Below are 20,175 nucleotides of genomic sequence, written 5' to 3'. Positions count from 1 at the left end.
AGCTTTTGCATCCTACCGGGTACCCATTTAACACCTGGGTGGAGAGTGGCAAATGTAGATCAATGTCTTGCCAAAGGACATTAGTGCCGCGGTGGGACTTGAACCACAGACCTTGTGATCCGCAGTCCGGTGATATATCCACTCGTCCACGACACCTCTACAATTAATGCCCTACTGGCTATCAGCAGTTGATATGTTCTTCTTGTAGAAAGTATGAAACTTTACATTAAACAATAATGTTGTATATAGACAGTCTGCTGTACAGTGGTAATGATGACTTAACTTCCATGAAACAGTTGCCCAATGTTGTGATATATATCCTGGCTGTTGAAGAGGAAGATCAGAGAGGGTAATGACCAGAGACGGAATTATGTGGTCAAGTTCTTTATGTTAAGGAAGGACAGGCTGCGAGGGTGGAATAATTTATCGCCTGCCTGTTCAAAGGAGGGGTGCGATTCACTTGGGAGTTGCTACTCTAGCTGAGAGGGGATTGAACCTTTCCGAAGCGGCTGTGCCGGGGATTTGGCTCAGGATGAAGGCACGGATGGATAGACGGGGTCTAGGTGACGATGATGACGATGATGGAAAATGGGTGGCTGGCTGGAGATTTAGAGTAGAGACCGCAAGCAAGCGAGATTTATGAATGAACAACTTCTAGCTCCTCCCCTATCCTATCCTCCAAGTTCTTTTCTTGAAGACTTGGACTGGTGTTATGTCTGCGTTCAGTCTGCACCTGTTTTCCCAAGACGTTTCACTCAATTTCCTTCCCTCATCCCTCCCTGCTATCACTCTTCTGATACCAAACATTAAAAAATTCTCCTACAGCTCTCCAAAGCTAGTCTATCTCTACAAAGCACGGAAAAACTCCCTCAGCATGTTTTAGAATTCGGGAGAGTTTACCTTGACAAACAGACAAACAGTAGCATTGATTTCCGATGTCACCTCAGTATTTACTATTTCTTCACTAAAATGCATGCTTCAGTTCATATTGAGGATTTGATAATCTCCTTATTTGTAGTATTTAAGATACTTTTTCTCATGTTGGTACCTATCCATTTTGATTTAGGAATGATAAGGAGTTATTTGTTTAAAAAGAACATCCTTGGTCATGTTTCTCTGTATGTTCCATCACAAAAAAGCCCTGGTCCTTTTTTCCTGCCATTGTGATGCTCCAGCGTCTCTGCCATTAAGCCTTCACACCCAGTCAGAACATAGAAGATGTTGGGGTATATATGACTCGTGTTGCAGCTGACTGTCTGTGTAACGAGCTAGGTATAGGAGAAGAGGAGAAGGATTTATAGTCTGAACAGTCTGGCTTGAGATGGGTCGCGTGGCTGGATAACTAGCTTCCCCCCAGTCCCAGAGCTAAATTATTTGGTATCAATGTACAGCTAAACTGCACAATACAATCAGCAATATACAAGGCTAGCTTTATGTGGACAAACAAAAGATAAGTTACAGACGAATAAAAGTTTTTGCAAGGCTGTCGGCAAGTGCTTCATTGAACAAAACGTTCGTTATAAGTTTTGCATTACAGTTCTCTGAAAATGCACCTGTTAAACAATATCTCTTTAAATATCTTATATTATAAATATCATTCTATTAAAATCAAAAGATTAGTTTTGATACTTTTGCTTTTATATGGAACCTAACCTGATATTTTGCTGTGATGGATGGATTTTGTGTAAATTTTTGGAGGGGACATAACTTTTACAGTCTGTATGGAGACTAGTATGAGTGTTTATTCAGAGATGTAGAGAGTAGAGACAACTGGTCAATTTATGAAGGATGAAGATGGACTCAGATTGCGGTGACAGCATTACTGCACCCTGAATCATTTGTTACATACCCGGTAATCTCGTTCTCACTGTGTCATACCGGTACATCAATCACATTACCAAACAGACTCCAAATATTCTTCACATTTATTTCTTACACTTTTGTTTATTTAATGTCTCTACTTTTACCCCCAAATGACTATTTTTTAAAATAAATTTTGGTTCACATGATATCTAAAAACTACTTGTAAAGTTATTTGGCCCCACTGACTGTCATCCCTATATTGTTAATAACTACATCCTGTTGTCAATACATGTTCCAATTAAATTGATTCTGTTGTTTTGTTTTCATGTATGTATCCGCTGGGCCTCTGGGGGTGTTTGACTCTTCTTGGATCTCTCTTCTAGCTCTCCCCCTCTCCATCTCTCATCTCTTTGATCGAATCAGAGACATTACTTGTCAGTTCGATAGCATAGCGTGGGTTTCTCTACACGACAGACCTGGTAATGTTGACAGGAGTCATGAAGTGTTTGTGTAGCGCACATTGCTCACATTATGTTTCTACCACTTGATTGGTATACCTTCTGCCCCACCCATCAGTCTACCCCTCTCTACCAGAGTCCTTTACCCCTCTCTACCAGAGTCCTTTACCCCTATCCACCAGAAACACTCTTACCACTCAAAGAACCATGGTCTACTTAGTCTAATTGCTTCATTACAGAATCAATGTATCTTCCAGGTAGCCCTTAGTTATGGTCCAGTCTACAATCGCAAAAAGCATCTGTTTCGGGGTCAACTTTCGGTGAGGCCCTACATGTTTTAGACCTGGTCCTACTGTACACATAGTGGAAATGTTCATTACATTCTACTCAACACTAGCTCCATTATTGTCTGAGGAAGACCTCTCACATCGAAACATTTTCGCCATCTTTAAAAAAGTACTTTTAAGATTTAACCTTCTTCTCTTCACTTTGTTGGAGGATAGTTTGAATATGAAATATTTCAAATAGTTCTTTTTTGTTTAGTTATGGTGGACTTGAATGGTACATTGATATTCCTTGAATTTTTTAATTTTAAGATATAGATGCACAGAGAAAGAAGGACCTTTTCTTGAAACTACTCTTTTGATCTTTGACCAAAGTTGTTAAAATCAGTAGTGTTAAAAGCAGCATTTGTTATTTATTGAATATATGATAAAATGAGGATCAAGTACATGTATGACTACTCAGCATCTATTATTAAAATACATACTCCTTTTCTAGAGAACTGACCCAAAATGCATCCATTTACATGATAAAACAGTGATGTAGAAGTTCATAAAGTTTGACAATGAGATGACTTCAAAAATCTATCTAGGTTCAAGTATAGAGCCAAATTTTTTTCTTTCGTTCTCTTTTTTGCTGATGCTAACTTTCATCTTAGTCAGTAGCACCTCCGTCAGTCTGTGTTTACAATATGAATATACACTGTCACACAACCGTAGAAAATTATTCATCTTCCTCGCCCTACACCAACCCCTAGTCTACAGAGACAGGCTTTTTGTGGAGTTTTTAAGTGATGTATTGAGAGTTGAACCTACGATGTCACAAAGAGAATCTGATTGTGACCTGATACATTTTGTAAATGTCATTTCAAATTCTCTTGTTGCTTTTGAATTTGCGTACAAACTTTCCTCTTCGATTAATAAGAATTGAGAGAAAAGTTCCTGCTCCCTACACTAGACCACCGCATACCATTCTAACTGGAAACCGTGGAGATATCTAAACTCCAGTCATATATTTTGGGGTGGTTTGATCGGGATGGAAGAAGACACCAAGGTGAAAGAGGTGATCTGAAAACCATGTTTATGCCCCACACACGCCAGCCACGCGCCCCTGTCCTCCAAAACACCAGGCATCATTGTGTGCCCAATTTGAGGGAGCGGCAGGGGTGCACAATGGCTGGCTCAGAGAGGCACGGAGTGTGAATTATAGCCCTGTCTGGGGCCCGTCCTCAGTCAGCGTGCATGGATGCTATTTCTATGATCTATCCTATACTCGCTTTCTATATCCAACTCCCTTTAACCTGTGCTCTTTCTATCTTGTTTATACAGCTCCATCTTTCTGAGTTTAATAAGTTTGTGATGCCTTCATTTGGTATCCATCGAACCTCTCTTTTCATCTTATTCTGCCTCTTTCATTTCTTTCAAACTAATTTTATGTAGGCTAAATATCTTATGAAATGATAGGTACATGATTGAAATCTTTCTTTTAAGTATAACTGTCAGAACCTCATCTTCATTTCTTAATATGTTTTGTCTTGTGTTACTCCTTTACTCTCTATTATCTTGTATTTGCCTGTGTTCTACTTGTATGTGGCCCCCTATGTGCTAAATATTTCCAAAATCACTACTCAATTGAGATTTCAATTTTAAAATGCTTTTTAGTGTTGGCAACTGAGAGACATTCATATTTTGTTTAACAACCAATATGGGATCTGATTAACGTGGGCAAAATAACGTTGAATTTTAGTAACCATAGGTAAAGTGAGTTTGTGAAATTCTTGTACAAAGTTTGAAACGAAAAAATCCTTTCTTACACTCTCCTTGCTGAAGGCCAGGTATACACATGTACATGTTCACTTCCTGCTGTGCAGTGATCACATCAGTATGAAAATGAGGTTGTAATTGCCGTTACCTTCTTACTAGGCAAGCCGTCCGTGACATCAAATTGGCAATGCAATACACGTCCAGTGAACCCTTCCCTCTCCGAACCTAATTAATTCCTAATTGGCTGCGAAGGCTGTTGATTGTTAACCCAAAAGTTGGTCTTGCTGGGCTTATTCATTTGTGGCATTGCATGTGAAGATTGTCAGTGCCGTGTAGTAGTCTGTAGAACGATTAGGTAGATGGAAGGGACTATCCAGTTATTCTTCATCGTCAAAGTATAAAAAAGTGATTCTTAGAGCAGAGGTCCCATCTTCATTAGCTTTTGTTCTTTAAAAGCTTAAATGTTGAAACTAATATTCAAAATTGCAGAGGAGTTTAAGCATTTTCAAAATGTTATATTTCGCTGCTTTTATCACTTGATTTAACACTGACAAACATTGCATCTGGCAGTAGAAAGTGTGAAATTTACCACTTAAAAAAAGCTGTCACTTCTCTGTTATTTCAAGTGTTGATTAAACAATAAAACAAAGTATATAGAATGACATTGAACATTTTTAAACAAAGAAATTGTAAAACATTGTATTACCAAGACGATACAACAACATTTCACCTTAACTTTGAACAACTTCATCTCATAAGATGAACTCTCAGTGCAATTGTAGTTTATAAATTCAATTAATAAACTAACTCTTTTTAGGCTGCTCCTGGAGCAGAAAAGCCCTTTTCAGCTTGATCATGGAGCCAATTCAGTTACCACTTTGATGACAGGTAGAATTGAGTTTGGATAGTAACTGATTCAAGAAATTTAATATTCTCTCAATCCTCGCCCAAAATCACCAGAATTGGGTCAGATTTTTCACTCAACAGTAATGAATATCTGGCTGTTCAGTATATATATATAGTTCATTACAGCAACTACTTTAGTGAATTTAGAACTACAAGTACATTAGAATTGTGAACATCTATTGTGCCACAGAATCAATGAAATGAAGATGATGATTGTGAGCTCCAAATGTCTTGAAAATATTGACTTTCTGTGTCAGGGGTGTTTTGATGCCATGATGTGGTTCGAAAGTCAAGGCTGATGGGGGTTTCTCGCTTTACCCGCAAATCCAGAGTAAACTCCCCCTCGTCGAAAATCAAGTCGTTACGCGCCATGTATCGAAGGAAGATGACAGGTAATTTTCTTGGGCATTTCACTGGAGATTACATGTTTATATACGGCAGAATCCTAGCCAAATATTTGGGAGGATTAGCAAAGGTTTTATGGAGATGGAGTTGGAAGTCTTTCTTGGGGGGCTGTCGAGAAATTGGTAGATTTGGGGGATGGGTTTGGAAGCTTTGGTTCTGGTACCTCAGTGACAAGCATCATTTGGGAATTTGAAGGAACGATGGTCGATTGGGATAGAGCCATGTAATGAGAATGTCAAAATGTAGGGAGAGGAATAAGTCTGATTGTAATTTGATTCCACATTTAAAGCTGCCTACAACCAAATTTATTTTGCTCTCTTTTTTTATTTTTTAATTTTTTTTTTAATAATTTCTTGAAATATAGATCTTACAGAGAACTGTCATTTAAGTTCCAAAGTAATTTTCCAGGATTTTGTGTGGGTATATGTGTTAGTATGTTTTGAATGATGTTTTATTTGCAATGTCAGGCAAATGGAATAATATGGAGATGAAGATGAATACTTTGCCATGTGTGATGCAAAGAGTGATTGAATAAAATAAAGATATATCTAATCTAACTACTTTTAAATGAAGGAAAAGTTTATGCAGGTATATAGAGTATATGCAGAAAGATGTGTTGAGATAGATAGTGACCTGCGATAACCCTTACCCAAAGAAAAATACATAAACGAGTTGTTTTAGGAGCACAAACAAAACGAGAAGGAGGTCACCGAAGCTAGGGTGCATACCAATGGAGGAGGAGAGTGGAGATGGAGAGAGAACAAACTACATCTCCTCCTACACTTACTGGCTTTTAACATCCAATCTGTCCATTTTATATCTATGATTTGTTTATAGCTACAGCCTCATCAGAGCCTACCCATTTCTGCCCGGGCCCCAATGTTTGTGTAGTAAAGAAAATAAATTTGTAGGACTCCCTCCTTTCCCCCGCCTCTCCACCACCAAACACCGGTATTTGCCTCATCCAGTGGAACAAAAGAGAGTAAGCGGGATGGAGCTTCTGTCTGGTAGCATTATCCAGTAGAGTCTGGTGTTGAATTATGTGAGAGGAGGGGAGCTCCTCCGAGTTGGGAGGTTTTTATCACCGTAACGTCTGTCAGGAACGCATCTTTTATCGATAAATGCCATTATTTATGCCCCTTCTAAGACTTGGTTAAGCTCTGTGATGATAAATCAGGAATGTCATATTTCTTTCTCCATTTCTCTGTCACTCCAACGATATGCTTTTGATAGTCATGATGGCATAGAAGAATGATTAGATATGAAGTGATAATTCTTTCATAATTCAAAATTTTTGTTACCATTGTAATACACTACTTTTTTTTATTTGTGAAATTCTTCTGGATACTGTATATTCTTGTAAGATTTTGGAAAGCTTTACCCATGCTAAAGCTTAGCATTTAAAAGATAATTGTGTATTTTTCAAATGATTTGACCTCTTTACCAAACTTTGGTGGAGAAAAAGAACTAGACAGTAGTGAAAGATCTGTGGGCTTTTTTTTAATAGTTTTGAATCCAGGGCCTTCTGGTCAAAGTTAGAGTAATCTCTGCACAGGATTTTCTCAACGAGTTCAATATCAGTGATTCAGCATTGCTTGATATAGTTTTTATTTTTCTGTTCATATTTTGTTGACCACTTGGCCAGTCCCTCAAATGCTTTGTTTTTTTTTCTTTCCTGTGCATGTTTTGATATTCCTGAAGTAGCATTTTATTCCCTTTTGCCCTTTTTAAAAATCTAATATGCCTTCATCCCAAGTGGATTTTCCAAGATTTTTCATGGAAAGATTGTTGAGTATCCCTTTCTCTGAATTTCTTGCTCTGTGTGATGTCAAAATGATGGAGCACAGTGAAACCTCAAGTGCTATGCAACAACCAACTTGAACTCCAATAAGGAACAAATTCTGCTGCTATGCTCTGAATGATCTATGTGTAAAGTAGAATGATATCAACTTTTTGATCTGTTATTTGTTTTTCATTCCTACTTCATGACTATAATGTCCCTTTGTCTGAGTATGCCATTTAGATACAAGTTCTGTTTAAAGTCAATTAGGGAATGTAGAATGAAGGATTGCAAAACGGATCATTATTCAGGAACGACTGCGTTAAAGTCTTTAAACTGATCTAGGACAGGGGAGCCAATTAAAATTCAGTCCACATTTGTCATGCAGATAAGATGTAGAATTCATTAAAAAATAGTTCAGACATCAGAATGCCATAATAACATTGGCTGTATAGGGTTTGCTTCAGTGACAAATGCAAAACAATTTTGTGTCTTTCTTTGTGGAGTGGTTCATAAATCAGTCCATCAGGAAACTGAAACCGGCAGTGTCAATGCTGGGTGTTTATTTGGCCGAGATGTCCAACGATAGAGGGGCAAGGTGGACGAAGAAATAGAACAGACAAGCGCCCAGTTTGGGGGATAATCAGAGAAATCAGATGCCCTACCATAAACACCACATGGAACCCTTGGGATGGGGCTGAAGATGCCTTGGTGTGCTGGCTCGTGCTGATCAGCACTACGTCAAACCTCATGGGATGGGACCAAACAGCCAGTTTAGGGTCACAATAAACACCACCACTACACCAAAACCCATGGGATGGGACCGATATATAAAGTGATATGCATGGCCACACAGTGTGAGCTATTTTAACCTAAATTGACCATGACTGTGAGTGGTCATTTTCACTTTTATTTTAGACAAAAAGAAAACAAAGAAGAGAAACACCTTGAAAAAAGAAACCTTGATACATAAAAAGTAAAATTTCTGAAGTGCCTTGCATGGAGTGCATATTGTTCAGATCAGATAGCTTAAAATGTAATAGGTATCTCTTCCCATTGTCTTACCGAAGAGCATATCCAGTCCCACACATAGAGATCTGAGTTATATTTCATCTGAAGCGATTTATTACACATGTTGTTACCATTGTAATTATGACCTAAGTGTTGGTAGGATATAGATGACTTATTGATCGGCTACATGGCAGGAGAGGTTATACATTAAATACCAAGGGTAATGTCAAAGCCCCATTCACATTCGGATGAACAGCCCCTTCTCAAGGTCTGCCTGAAATCAGCACTGTTCTAAAACTTAAATCTGTTCCAACCTATTTTTTAAGTAGCAATGCATATGATTTTACTGCATTTCACTGCAATGACTACGTTCATCTTTTTGTGCCACAAGTGTTTTATTTTAATTATTTCAACCTTTGCTTGGATGGTTTGAAGTGAGCTTGTGCGTAGAGCCGGAGCCAACGGAAATTGAGTTCAGTCGGCTCAGGCAATGTGAACACAACACAAATTTAATCACAGTGTACTCCACCAAGTTTGACAAGCATCTTGTGTACTAGATCATTTCTCAGAGCGATTCCAGTTTACAATGTAGAGTGTTAACAGTGCCTTTAGACATTGACGTTATATTTGATACAAGCTTAATATGTGTGAACATTGACCTGATAAGTAAAACGAGCTTTATGTTTTAGAGTGTGAACAGTGCCTTGAGACATTGATGTAGGAGTAATAGTGTTGGTAGCGCTCTTGAGATGAGATAACCCCAGTGCGTCTTCATTGCTTGATAGGAACTTGGCAGCTGACCATGTTGGACCCAGTCAATGAAAAGAAGATGGGCAAAGCCTGGAGAAGGATAGAGGGATGCTTCGTATGTTATGTAAAAATAGAAGAAGGTGTGAAAGGGGCTTGAAAGGGGGAAGAGAGAGAGAGAGAGGGGAGGGGGAGAGAGAGAGAGAGAGGGGGGAGGGGGAAGAGAGAGAGAGAGAGAGAGATAGATAGATAGGAGGAGAGGGAGAGAGAGAGAGAAAGAGAGAGGGGGTGGGGGAGAGGAGGGGGAGAGAGAGAGGGGGGGGGGGGGTGGGTGAGAAGGAAGTTGAAAGGAAACAGGAGTGAGGGAAAGATGAATAGTGAAACAGAGAAAAAGGAAAATGACATTTAAAGAACTAAGGCAGAAATTTTGGAATGAGGATTAATCAATAAGGAGGAAATCACTTGAATCTTACATGTGAGAAATCTGAGAAACAGAAGTGAAGAGAGCAAGGGATGTAGAAATAGAAGAAAACTTTCAAAAAAATGTTGGAAAGTGAAGGAAGGAGAGGCTTTACTGTCAATAGAAAATAGGCAAGGTTCAAATGCATAACCTTATTTATATACAAATGTAATCGTATTTATACCAATTTTTCATAAGCTACTCACATTTTACAAAATTCAGTGTTTTGCTATCTACTCAAGATCACAGTGGTATTTCATTGTTTCCGAGAATTATTCTCTATATTCGTTATACATATCTGCTATCTAGCATGCATATTTCTAGTAACATTTAGACTACCTGATTACTATTAAATAGTCTTGGGGCCCCCTAGTGCCTGGTATGATAGGGTGACAAAACTAGACCATACTCCAATCATCAGCTGGCCTAGGTATGATTGGTAGACCTATACTGTAATGTTTAATTAAGTTGTACAGGTGCAAGTGGAATGAGGCCTTCTCCATCTCAAGGCAATTGTTAATATACAACTCAGGGGTGTATAGTGATCATTTAAACGAAGGTGAAATGAAAACCTCAACCATTAATTAATTCCTTTTAAAAAAAATGTGATTTTGTAGAATATCACTTATTAAGAGCTGGTTGGAGCTTGGTTCTGTTAAAAGGATAGAAATTAACAAACTTCTTGTCTTCTAGCAAACCATAGTTATTGGACAGATAAAAGGGAATGTCTTTATAGCATTTCTATGTACATATGACGATTTAGAATCTTATAAATGGCCATAATGTTATGTCTGCTAGCCTTTTAATGCAAGATAAGTTGATTTGCAGACATTTGATATCTTGGAAAGCTTGCTTAACTATAGTGACTGGTAGCATGGATGGGTGCTGAAAGGAAAGTAATTAGTTAAGTCCCTAGATATAACAGCATGAAAAGCATGATTCATGGTTGATGCACCCCTCAACATTATACCTTCCCTCCATCTCACTTGCTGCGATGCTCTCAAACTCTACTTAATATGCTTAGTTTTCTATCTCTCTCTGAGTGCTGCCGCCCCTTCCTTCTGCGTTAATTCATGCTATTCATTCTCTTCAACTGTCTCTCTCTCTCTCTCTCTCTCCCTCTCTCTTTCTCTCTCTCCCTCCCTTTTCTCTCTCTCTCTCTCTCGCCCTCTCTCTTTCTCTCTCTCCTTTTCTCTCTCTCATTCTGTCTGAACTCTTCTATTATCTTTTGTTTTGTCCTTTTCTGTCTTCTTTACGTTCTAAAATCTCATTGTCTCTCCCTTCTCTCTCTCTCTCTCTCCCTCACTCTTGCTCTTCCATTCTGCCTTGACTCTTCCATTATCTCTCTCTGTACATCTCTCTCACACTCTCTCTATCTCTCTCTCTCTCTCTCTCTCTCTCTCTTTCTCTCTCACTCTCTTCCTCTCCCTCTCTCTCTCTCTCTCTCTCTTCCTCTCTCTCATCTTGTCATCTCAGCTCTCATCTCTTCTTTCAGCCAGGGGGTGCTCCTGTCTGAACATGAACTATGGAATGTGTAGGACATTTAACGGTGTTTATATATAGATGGCCGATATGATGCTATCATCTAAACTAGCTCACTGGTAATCAATTCCTCATAACGAGGCTCTAGTTTCGTCTAGCAAACACCGGCGCATGGCTGATGATGACGAAAAAGACGTTGCCCCTCCCCTGTCAATATCTTGGGCCTTAATCAGACCCTTTTATTTACCCAAGTTGCTATGGAAACTTGATTTGACTATTGTGACATAAAACAACATGCTTCTAAATCTATTCAGATTGTTTGACAACAGATTTGAGTAAAATAAATTTACATGGCAAATTTATAGATTTATAGATTATTTATGGATTACATCAAAGACTCTTTGGTTGAATTAAACACAACCTGTAGTTTTTAATCATGTACCAGCCTTACAACTTGATAGTAGGCAAACTTTCATCCTCTCCTTAGCTTGAGAAAGTCCACAGGAAGGGAGCAAAGCTCGTCTACTAACCTCGTAAGATTGCAAAATGCTTAAAAACTACGGGTTATAAAATGGGTTAAGTGCTCTTCTCCCTTACCCACTCACATACTCCTATGTGACTAGTGAGCAACATTCAAACTGCCACGTAGTGATGTTTGGATCAGGGGCTTCTGTCATTGTGAGTATCTTACCAGAAGATCATATTCCAGGCACGACAGACAGCTGATCCAAATCTAAGAGACAAATGAGTTGCAAGACTCTTCAAAGACCAACCAATGCTTCTTAAAGATGAAGTCAGCCTTTTTTGTCATATTTGCAGGACTCTAGCTTCTCTGCAATCTATTTAGGTTTACAGAAATACAGGTCTTCTTCCTGATACACCTAAAAATATAAAGAAAGCACAGTTAGTCAATGACAGCAAAAATCAGCCCCTTAAAGAAGATGATTAGTGAGTGAAATGCTTCTATAATACAATTTTTTTGATAGATGGTTGCAAATTTCATACTATTTTGGTATGTTGAATTACGGGGAAATGCACAAGAAATTTGTTAAGTCATCCCCACCCCTTCCCCCCTCCTAATCCCCCAAAAAGTGGAAGTTCTGTTTCATTCTTATATAATGTGCATAGGGTACTGCTTTACACTTTCTGTTCTTTTTGGCTTCCAATAATTGATAGATTATTAAGATAATGATTCTTTATTTAACTCCAAGAGAGGACTTTTATAAATTGTCTTTTTAGAGCCAGAAGTTTATCAACTCTGTTTTACTTTTATATGAGTTAATGCCCTTCTGGCTCCAAACAGACGAAATGTCAGGTGATACCTTTAAGACATAGCTAGCTGTGTTATTTGGTCTGCTCTGGTCTGATCTGGTGCGGCAGATTGATGGGTAGAAGTAGGAGCTATCTCAGGTAATGAACCGTTTTCTAATGAGCAGTCTGTAATGTTAACAGCCTATAATATGTTGGGTTGCTTGATGAGCCTGCCAGCTTCTGGAATGCTCGTTTAAAGGGATAGGTTAAGAAAACTTTCTTTAATACATCAAGGCCCAACTAGAGAGACTCGATGTGCAACATCATCAAACATTGGATAGGAATCTGCTTTGGCAGATACATGGGAGGCTCATCGTTCATTTCATGTTTGACTAAGGTCTTTTGATGAGAGCTCTTAAACACCTCCAGGAGAAAACATTCATTTTGGTCAATGTCACTTTCATTAAAGGGCCACAAGAGTTAGAGAAACGATGAGACAAACTCAGAGAGAGAGAGAGAGAGAGAGAGATGGTAATAGAAAGAGATAGAGAGGGAAAAAAGGGAGAGAGAGAAATAGAGCATGGTCTTGTGTTCAAAAGAACCTGTACATGCCTGTTGCAGGAATATCTTTTTGGCGGTATTTAAAGAGATGACAAGAGGAATCATAAGTTACCGGAGAAGGAATAGGAGTATCATTGCCAACATGGTCCAACATGGTTAGCCATCATGAGTACATCCTATCGCTATGTTGTTTTGAATGTACAGTGATGATTTGCTGTTTACTTGTCATGCTGGTTTCCAATTTGAAACCCTGGTATTCCATGTCTACTTGGTGTATCCTTTGCTGCCGAAGGATTTCAAACTGATGGGTTTAAAGGTAATACAAAGTTTTGGGAAGTTGTGAAAATTGGGTGGATAGTGATTCTTTACCATTTTGATATATTTGGATGCCCCTGTGGATGTATTATAAGCACTAGAAAAATTAGCCCCTAAAACACTTCTGCTTTCGAGAAAAATTGAATATAAAAATTTACCGGTGCTCCCGGTAAATTTTGATAAATTTCAAATAGCGCCTATGGCCGTACAATGGTAGCTGCGACCATGAAAATCTCAGAATATGTAGTTGTGATATATAATTTCCAAACGGGAATAGCTAAACGGTCGATTTTAGTCAAGAAACATTGTTTTATAGCTTAATTAATATCTTGACCTTGAGAGGGAGCTACACAACATAAAGAGTTTATTATTTACAATTTCAAAACTTTAGACTCGTTTTCAACTGCAACAGCGATCACTTAATATTGTAGGATGGCATTTGCTTCCATTATGTTCATTTGAACCAAATTCATGACCCCATACCAAAACTTTGTATTACCTTTAAGTATGATGATTGTAGTTAGGACTAGAACTCTGTAGTCATAACTTCACGTTCTGTAAGTGATCCTGTACAGCTGACTTGCAACGTAAGAAGACGATGTCATCACTGTAAGAACATGTCTATGGTGTTCATCTTGATTGCTTCAAGGAAAAGTGTAATGTTGCCTTTTAATGATTTTGTAGGAAAGCATTCAAGAACTGGATCTAAATGTTGACGCACCCAATATTCCTAGTAATTCCAGAACGTACATTTTTCAAATATTATTTTAGTCCTGCAAAAGACAAGTTCTGAAACGTACGGCAAAACGATGATATTTCTTAATCCAATACTAATGTCATGAAATTTATTATTAGGTAACAAATTAACAATGGTCTGTATGACTATTGTCGATTCATCAAGAGACTTTAAGCCAGCGCTGTCCATTAATATCTTGAGAGAGGTGTCATTTGGTTGAAGATACAGCCTACGGCAAAAAATTCTTCAATTATGAACCGGATCTTCTTAGACAAGCATCTAATGTCTCAATGCGTAGAGGCATCATCCTTAATACATGAAGAGTAAAACAATTGTCTCTTACAAAGGGTATGGATTCTGGGCCATCTGCCTGCAGCCAAATTGTTGAATTATGGACCGGATATTTTTAGACGAGGCTTAAGGTTGCGATTCCAATGATTAAATCGGTTGTGCCACGCCTTGCTCTTGAGGTGCTCGTTCTAGATCATCTGCCAGTGGCAACATTCTGCAATCATATACCAGGTCCTTCAGGGACAAGGAGAGCATATCATGCAGCCTGTAGACCTATAGAAAAGGGCTTCACCAAGGTTTTACTATAGATCCATGTGTAAATTGATACATCATTTACATTACCAAACTGGACTTTAACATTTGGGATTTTTGAAGGGATGGAAATATACTTTTTTAAATAAGAAAGAAATATTCTAATGGCGGTCAAACTGATGCTCTAGAGTCCCAATCTTTCCAAGAACAATTAAGTAATGGGATGATCATGTTCTTTAGTCCATAAATTTCCCCAAAACATGGGGGTGAGGGAATAAGTTGGGAAATATAGAAAGAGCTCCATCCTATTCAAGTTAAAATGTAACATATCCAAATGTATCCTCCTTAAAGAGATAACCAAGATCAGGAGCTCATCATGCTGTCATTACTGAGCTCATGGAGTGGGTATCTCTTTGATTCAAAGGATAGCTGCGTAACTAAACGGTAGGAACAGGAACACCTCATTTTTTGTTAGCCAGAGGGAAAGGATGAACAGTAAGGTATCAAATCAACCTCAAAATGTGTAGGAGTATAGCCCCTCGGCAGGCAGGCAGCGTGCCATCAAGAATCATTTGTCAGATCGCTAGACACATTGCCAGACGATGGCGTGGTCGTCATGGAGATGCCATTCAAAGGATGCGCTTTCTCGTGTCATCCTGTCGTTACCTGCTGCTGCTGCTGCTACCTTTTTCATGTTCTGAGAGTTACTGCGAGTTGTTATGTCATGTCACTCCAAAGTTTCACCAGGGTTGTGTTGCTACCAGATGATTCATCTAGCAAGATGAAATATTCCATTGCAAGCAACCATATAGTCTCCTTTGCTTCAAGAAATGAAATTGTTACTCTATCATACCTGACATAAAGTTTCTGCAATGAATTTTGATTTATTTTTTTTACCTAATACTACTTTGAAATCCATTGAAATATATTCATATGTTTTGCACTTTTGATAATGAAAGATTAAATATTGTTCCAATATTCACAGTTGAAGCAAACATTAGTAAGTCTATGTGCAGACTTTCAACTTTACATTATTGTTTCTAGATTATTGTGTAGTGGGAATTTGTATACCGGCGGTAGTACTGGTTTCTACATGCATGATTGTAGATTATTATTGAATTTATACAAAGACCTCTGACCATATACATGTAAATGTTATACCTATATACGTGTTTCTGGGGTGGGGGATTCACATTTGAAGTGGAGAAATGTCCATGCTCTTAAATAAAGTGCTGAGAAGTGTCAAAAATATGATTTACAGAGCACTCAATAAAACCAGATAATAAAATGTAAGAACAGAGAAGTTCATAATGAATGTTCACATTCAACAATTTTATAGGCTCTTCATGGTGAAAATCAATTACAGCAACATGATTTCCTCAATTTATAGCATGCTCGTATGTGAGGTCACTTTTATTTAACAACCATGTGAGTATTTCCATCCTAATTTGTCCCATTATACCTTTTGTGAAGCAAAGCGTGTGAGCTAAAAGTGGCAGCGACACATCCCATGTAATGGAATTACATAGAGAATCAAAGAGTTCACAACTTGATGGACTCCGGAGTTTCATAACTTTGATCTCAGCTCTTGAGAAAGTTTCATGCCACAAAATAATTGAATCTCAATTAACACAACACTAAATTTATGCAATTTGCAAAAGTTTCATTTCATGGAGTTTCTAGTTTTACAATATTAAGATCTCTACATGAGTAAAACAACGTCAATTTTAGAGACATCATTTAGTGACGCGATGATATGATTGATCCAGCTCATCGGTCGGATGCAAGCTGAATAAACTCCACACTTGTCACATGAGAATGTGGTAATGTAGTCTTATCATCCTTCTAGTTCACTGACCGCATTGCTCTAGCATTGGTCAAGCATTGGTCGAGCATAGTACTGGTCAAGCAGAGGAGATACCTAGGCCTCATCACGATGGTCAAGCAGGATGAGGATGTGTGCCGGATATTAATTTGTCCAATCTGGGGGACTTCCTTCGACTAATGACCGGAATCTGTCTTCTTGAAATCAGAACAAGGTGGATCGAGGCGTAGAGGTCATCGTTTAGAAATGGTCAACAGACTTGGCCTTAATTAATTAATCAATCATCAAACTCGTTCATCATTTTCAACACATCAAGATTCTCTTTGTATTGGCAACATTGCCTGCATAGAGTAGCCCACCGTTTTTCCTGAAGCTTCTTAAGCTTTGAAATGGACTTTGAGTTAATTGAGTAGAATTCACCTTTTTGATTTAGATTATAATGATTGAATGATAGATCCACTAAATTAGTAATAATGTTAGGAACTTATTATATGTTGGGTCATCTTTTTAAAAGGAGTTTGTCCAAATGAAACCACAATATGGTCAAAGAAACAGATATGAAATTGCCTCCCTGCCCAGACACCCTAATTCCTCACTTGTTTTATGGTGATTGGCAATTGGGTTTTATTGCAACATTGTGATTTCTTTTATTTCCAACCTTCCTGCAAACCCCCAAAGTTATCCTTGATATAAACACAACTTGAATGATTTACTCCTCCTTCTAGTGAGGAACGTGTTGCAACCCTGCTTCTCTGACAATTTTCTGGTTGTAAATTTGCCACATTTCTACATCTGATCAGTTATATTTTCACAGTTTCTCAAGGATCCTAATTTAGAGTACAGACACTTGCCTGATTGATTGATAACTACCAGGAGTAAATTCATACTTCATTTAATCTGAACATAGTGATAATAATGACAGATTTGTGATTTTTTAAATCCTGCTTAATGCTCGTTTAAGTCCATAGTGACACTGAAAGTGCTTGAAAAAAACTCTAAAAACTAAGTTGGACTTGAAGGTTGGCAGGGGAGAGAAGTAGTTAAAATGATGAATGGATTAGTTTTAATAGTGTATGCCTGGATTGTAATGGATTTGTTATATAGCTATAAATGTAGTGATTCTTTATACAGATTGTAAACGACAAAGCATTGCCTTTTCCATTGGGTGTATGGAAGGTCTATCAAATTTAGACAAATTCTTGTATTTGATTGGATAATTTGTGGGCAGTATTTGGTTTCACTTTTTGCATCAACGCATAAAAGATGAGAGACAAACGGGATGTGTATAACAGAAGCTAAGGGATTATGCTATCGTATTAGATTTCTTTCTGAAGCATGAACTTTGAGATCTGAAATTGATATTCAGGTATGGTAAATGGAGTTACCTTTTGACCGATAGAACGGAGACTGTTGTGCCCTTCAAGATCAAAAGAATATATTTATGAGAGCTAGGTCGTATAATCTTGATAACAAACAAGTTTCGTTTGTATAATAAAGTAGTTAGCCCAACGTAAGTTCTTTGAATAAATCTAGCAGTGCTTGCGTGTCTCTGATATGAGATGCATCCCCCAAAAGATACTTAGGCACATCGTTGGATCGATGTATTGAGCGCTATATAAACACAGAATATTATCATTATTATTTATTTACACATTTCTTGCCAAAGACAAAATATGTGAATCTAATAATGAAGTAGTGAGTCCAGTGTAAGCTCTCTTTGATTAAGTTCTTTGAATAAATCTAGCAGTGCTTGCATTGCCTCTGATATGAGATGCATCCCCCAAAACAAATCCCGTTCACACATTTCATGCATGAGACATTATTATAAAATGTGAACACAGTTCTTGTGCGTCCATCTTTCGTTATCTGCCCCATGTGTGTGGAGGAGGGTTTTTTCTTCTCCTCCTTTCTGCGGTTATGTTTACTGCCTGCGATTCAGGCCCTTGGGCTGCATCCTTGTTCGACTGGGATAATTGGTGAAAATAGAGGTCATGTAAAAGAGAAATCTAACTAAGGAGAAGAAAAAGTGACACGTGCCATTTTTTTCTTACCCTCCTAACTATTCTGCTAAGTAGGTGGAATGTGTTTAATGACCAATCATTGGAGCATTCATTTTATACAACGTGAAATTGAGCATTACTTTGTTGATCTGGTGCCCTACTTCCAGCGCTTCCTTCCTCCAAACTCTTCTTCGCTCCTTGGGTTTTATAAACTTCTAGTCTTTCTTGTTCAAGTTCTTTTTATCTTCTCCAACTTGTCCTTGGCGGTTTTCAAGCTGAAGAATTTTCGGCAGTAGTTCCATATGCCTCCCAAATTACTGTCACACGAGATGTTGAAGTTGAGCAAACGATCGGCCTTCGTGCAGACTATTTTCTTACCAGTCTTGATCTATTTCATATGAGATCCTGGCTGTGATAAAAGCTAAAAATATTTGGTTGCCTGCTGCATATTTTCACTTTCTCTACTGCCCAGTTTTTGAAGCGATGCCTCTACCACTGGTCTGGGGTGCATATTTTAGACATTATCTTGTGGTATAGTTCACTTGTCTTGGGTTTCGTCAACCAGATTCAAGTCGATTAGGGTGGATTGGGGGTGAAATACAAGAGCACCCCAATTTGGATCCTGAAAATTGCCCTCCTCTGATAGGGCTGGGTGACAAAGAACTTGCTCCGTACATAACATGAAGAAGAAGCAGTTTGTTTAATAAATGATTTTGAAGGAGTAAATATTATAGGACTGACATTGGATGGGTCTGATGAGAAGCAAATATAGAATTCAATTGATGCATCCAATTTATAGATTACAATTGGTATGTGCAATTATTCTTATCGTCTGTTTGATTGGTATTGTCAGGTTAGGTTTTGAAAAAATGGGCAGGTACCTTCTTTCACTTTGCAATTATCTCTGTTGATGGTGATTGTTGCCATCAGCATCTACTACCACCACCACCCTTATCATCATTATCAGCAGCAGCGCCACCAACACTATCATCATCACTGTCATCATCATTACCGTCATCCTCATCACCCACATTACCCTCCTTAGTATTGTCATGACAACAATCTTCCACAATAATATCTGTGCAGAAAGACTCCATATCTTGTATGTGAGTGTCAGATTATATCACGAGATGTCTAGATTTCCATTCTAAATTGGATATTTTCTTCGAAAGGGGGTCCAATCAGGATCGAAGTCGGGCGGAGGACTCAATTTGGCAGTGAGTGATGAGAGAGGTAAAGGAGAGTAACCCACCTTGATTCAAAGGGTCTAGCCCCTTGAGTCTTCAGCTCCCAGTAGGTCCCCCTTCTATAGTCTTGGTCTCCAATACCTTGTTAAGGGCCAAGTGATCGGATACAGGTTCCTTGCGGTCATTTGTTTCTATCTATTTAACTTAAAGCAGTACTTGGTCATGAAGTGAGCTACTTCTTTAAAATATGTGCTGCAACCATTTCAGAATGAATTTTATAATCCATGTAGATTACAAGGTCTATTCCCTAGGCTAAGTTAGCTGCAATGGTTATATTTCTGAAGACTAACCCACAGATCAACTTCTCTGCTGTCAAAATATTTGAATGGAATCCTTCAATTTTCATACTACCATTGTAAGTAAACACATAGAAAAAGGTCCCTTTGGTTTCTTTCTCTTTTGGTAATGGTGCTTGGAAGAAGTCGTTCTGGCAATGTTTAGCCCCATTTGACAATGGATTAGCTCTGGACTAGATGAAGCTGTATAACCCCCACTGAGCATGTCAGTAATGACATGTGTTTAGCAGCAAGATGAAAGACGATTTCCAAATATTTGACAAACAATTTTCATATCAGAATTTTCCATCTCCTAGCTTGATGA

The sequence above is a fragment of the Strongylocentrotus purpuratus genome, unplaced genomic scaffold (assembly GCF_000002235.5).
Source record: "Strongylocentrotus purpuratus isolate Spur 01 unplaced genomic scaffold, Spur_5.0 spur5_scaffold_14, whole genome shotgun sequence".
Lineage (NCBI taxonomy): Eukaryota > Metazoa > Echinodermata > Echinoidea > Camarodonta > Strongylocentrotidae > Strongylocentrotus > Strongylocentrotus purpuratus.
Note: the sequence above shows the minus strand (reverse complement) of the source record.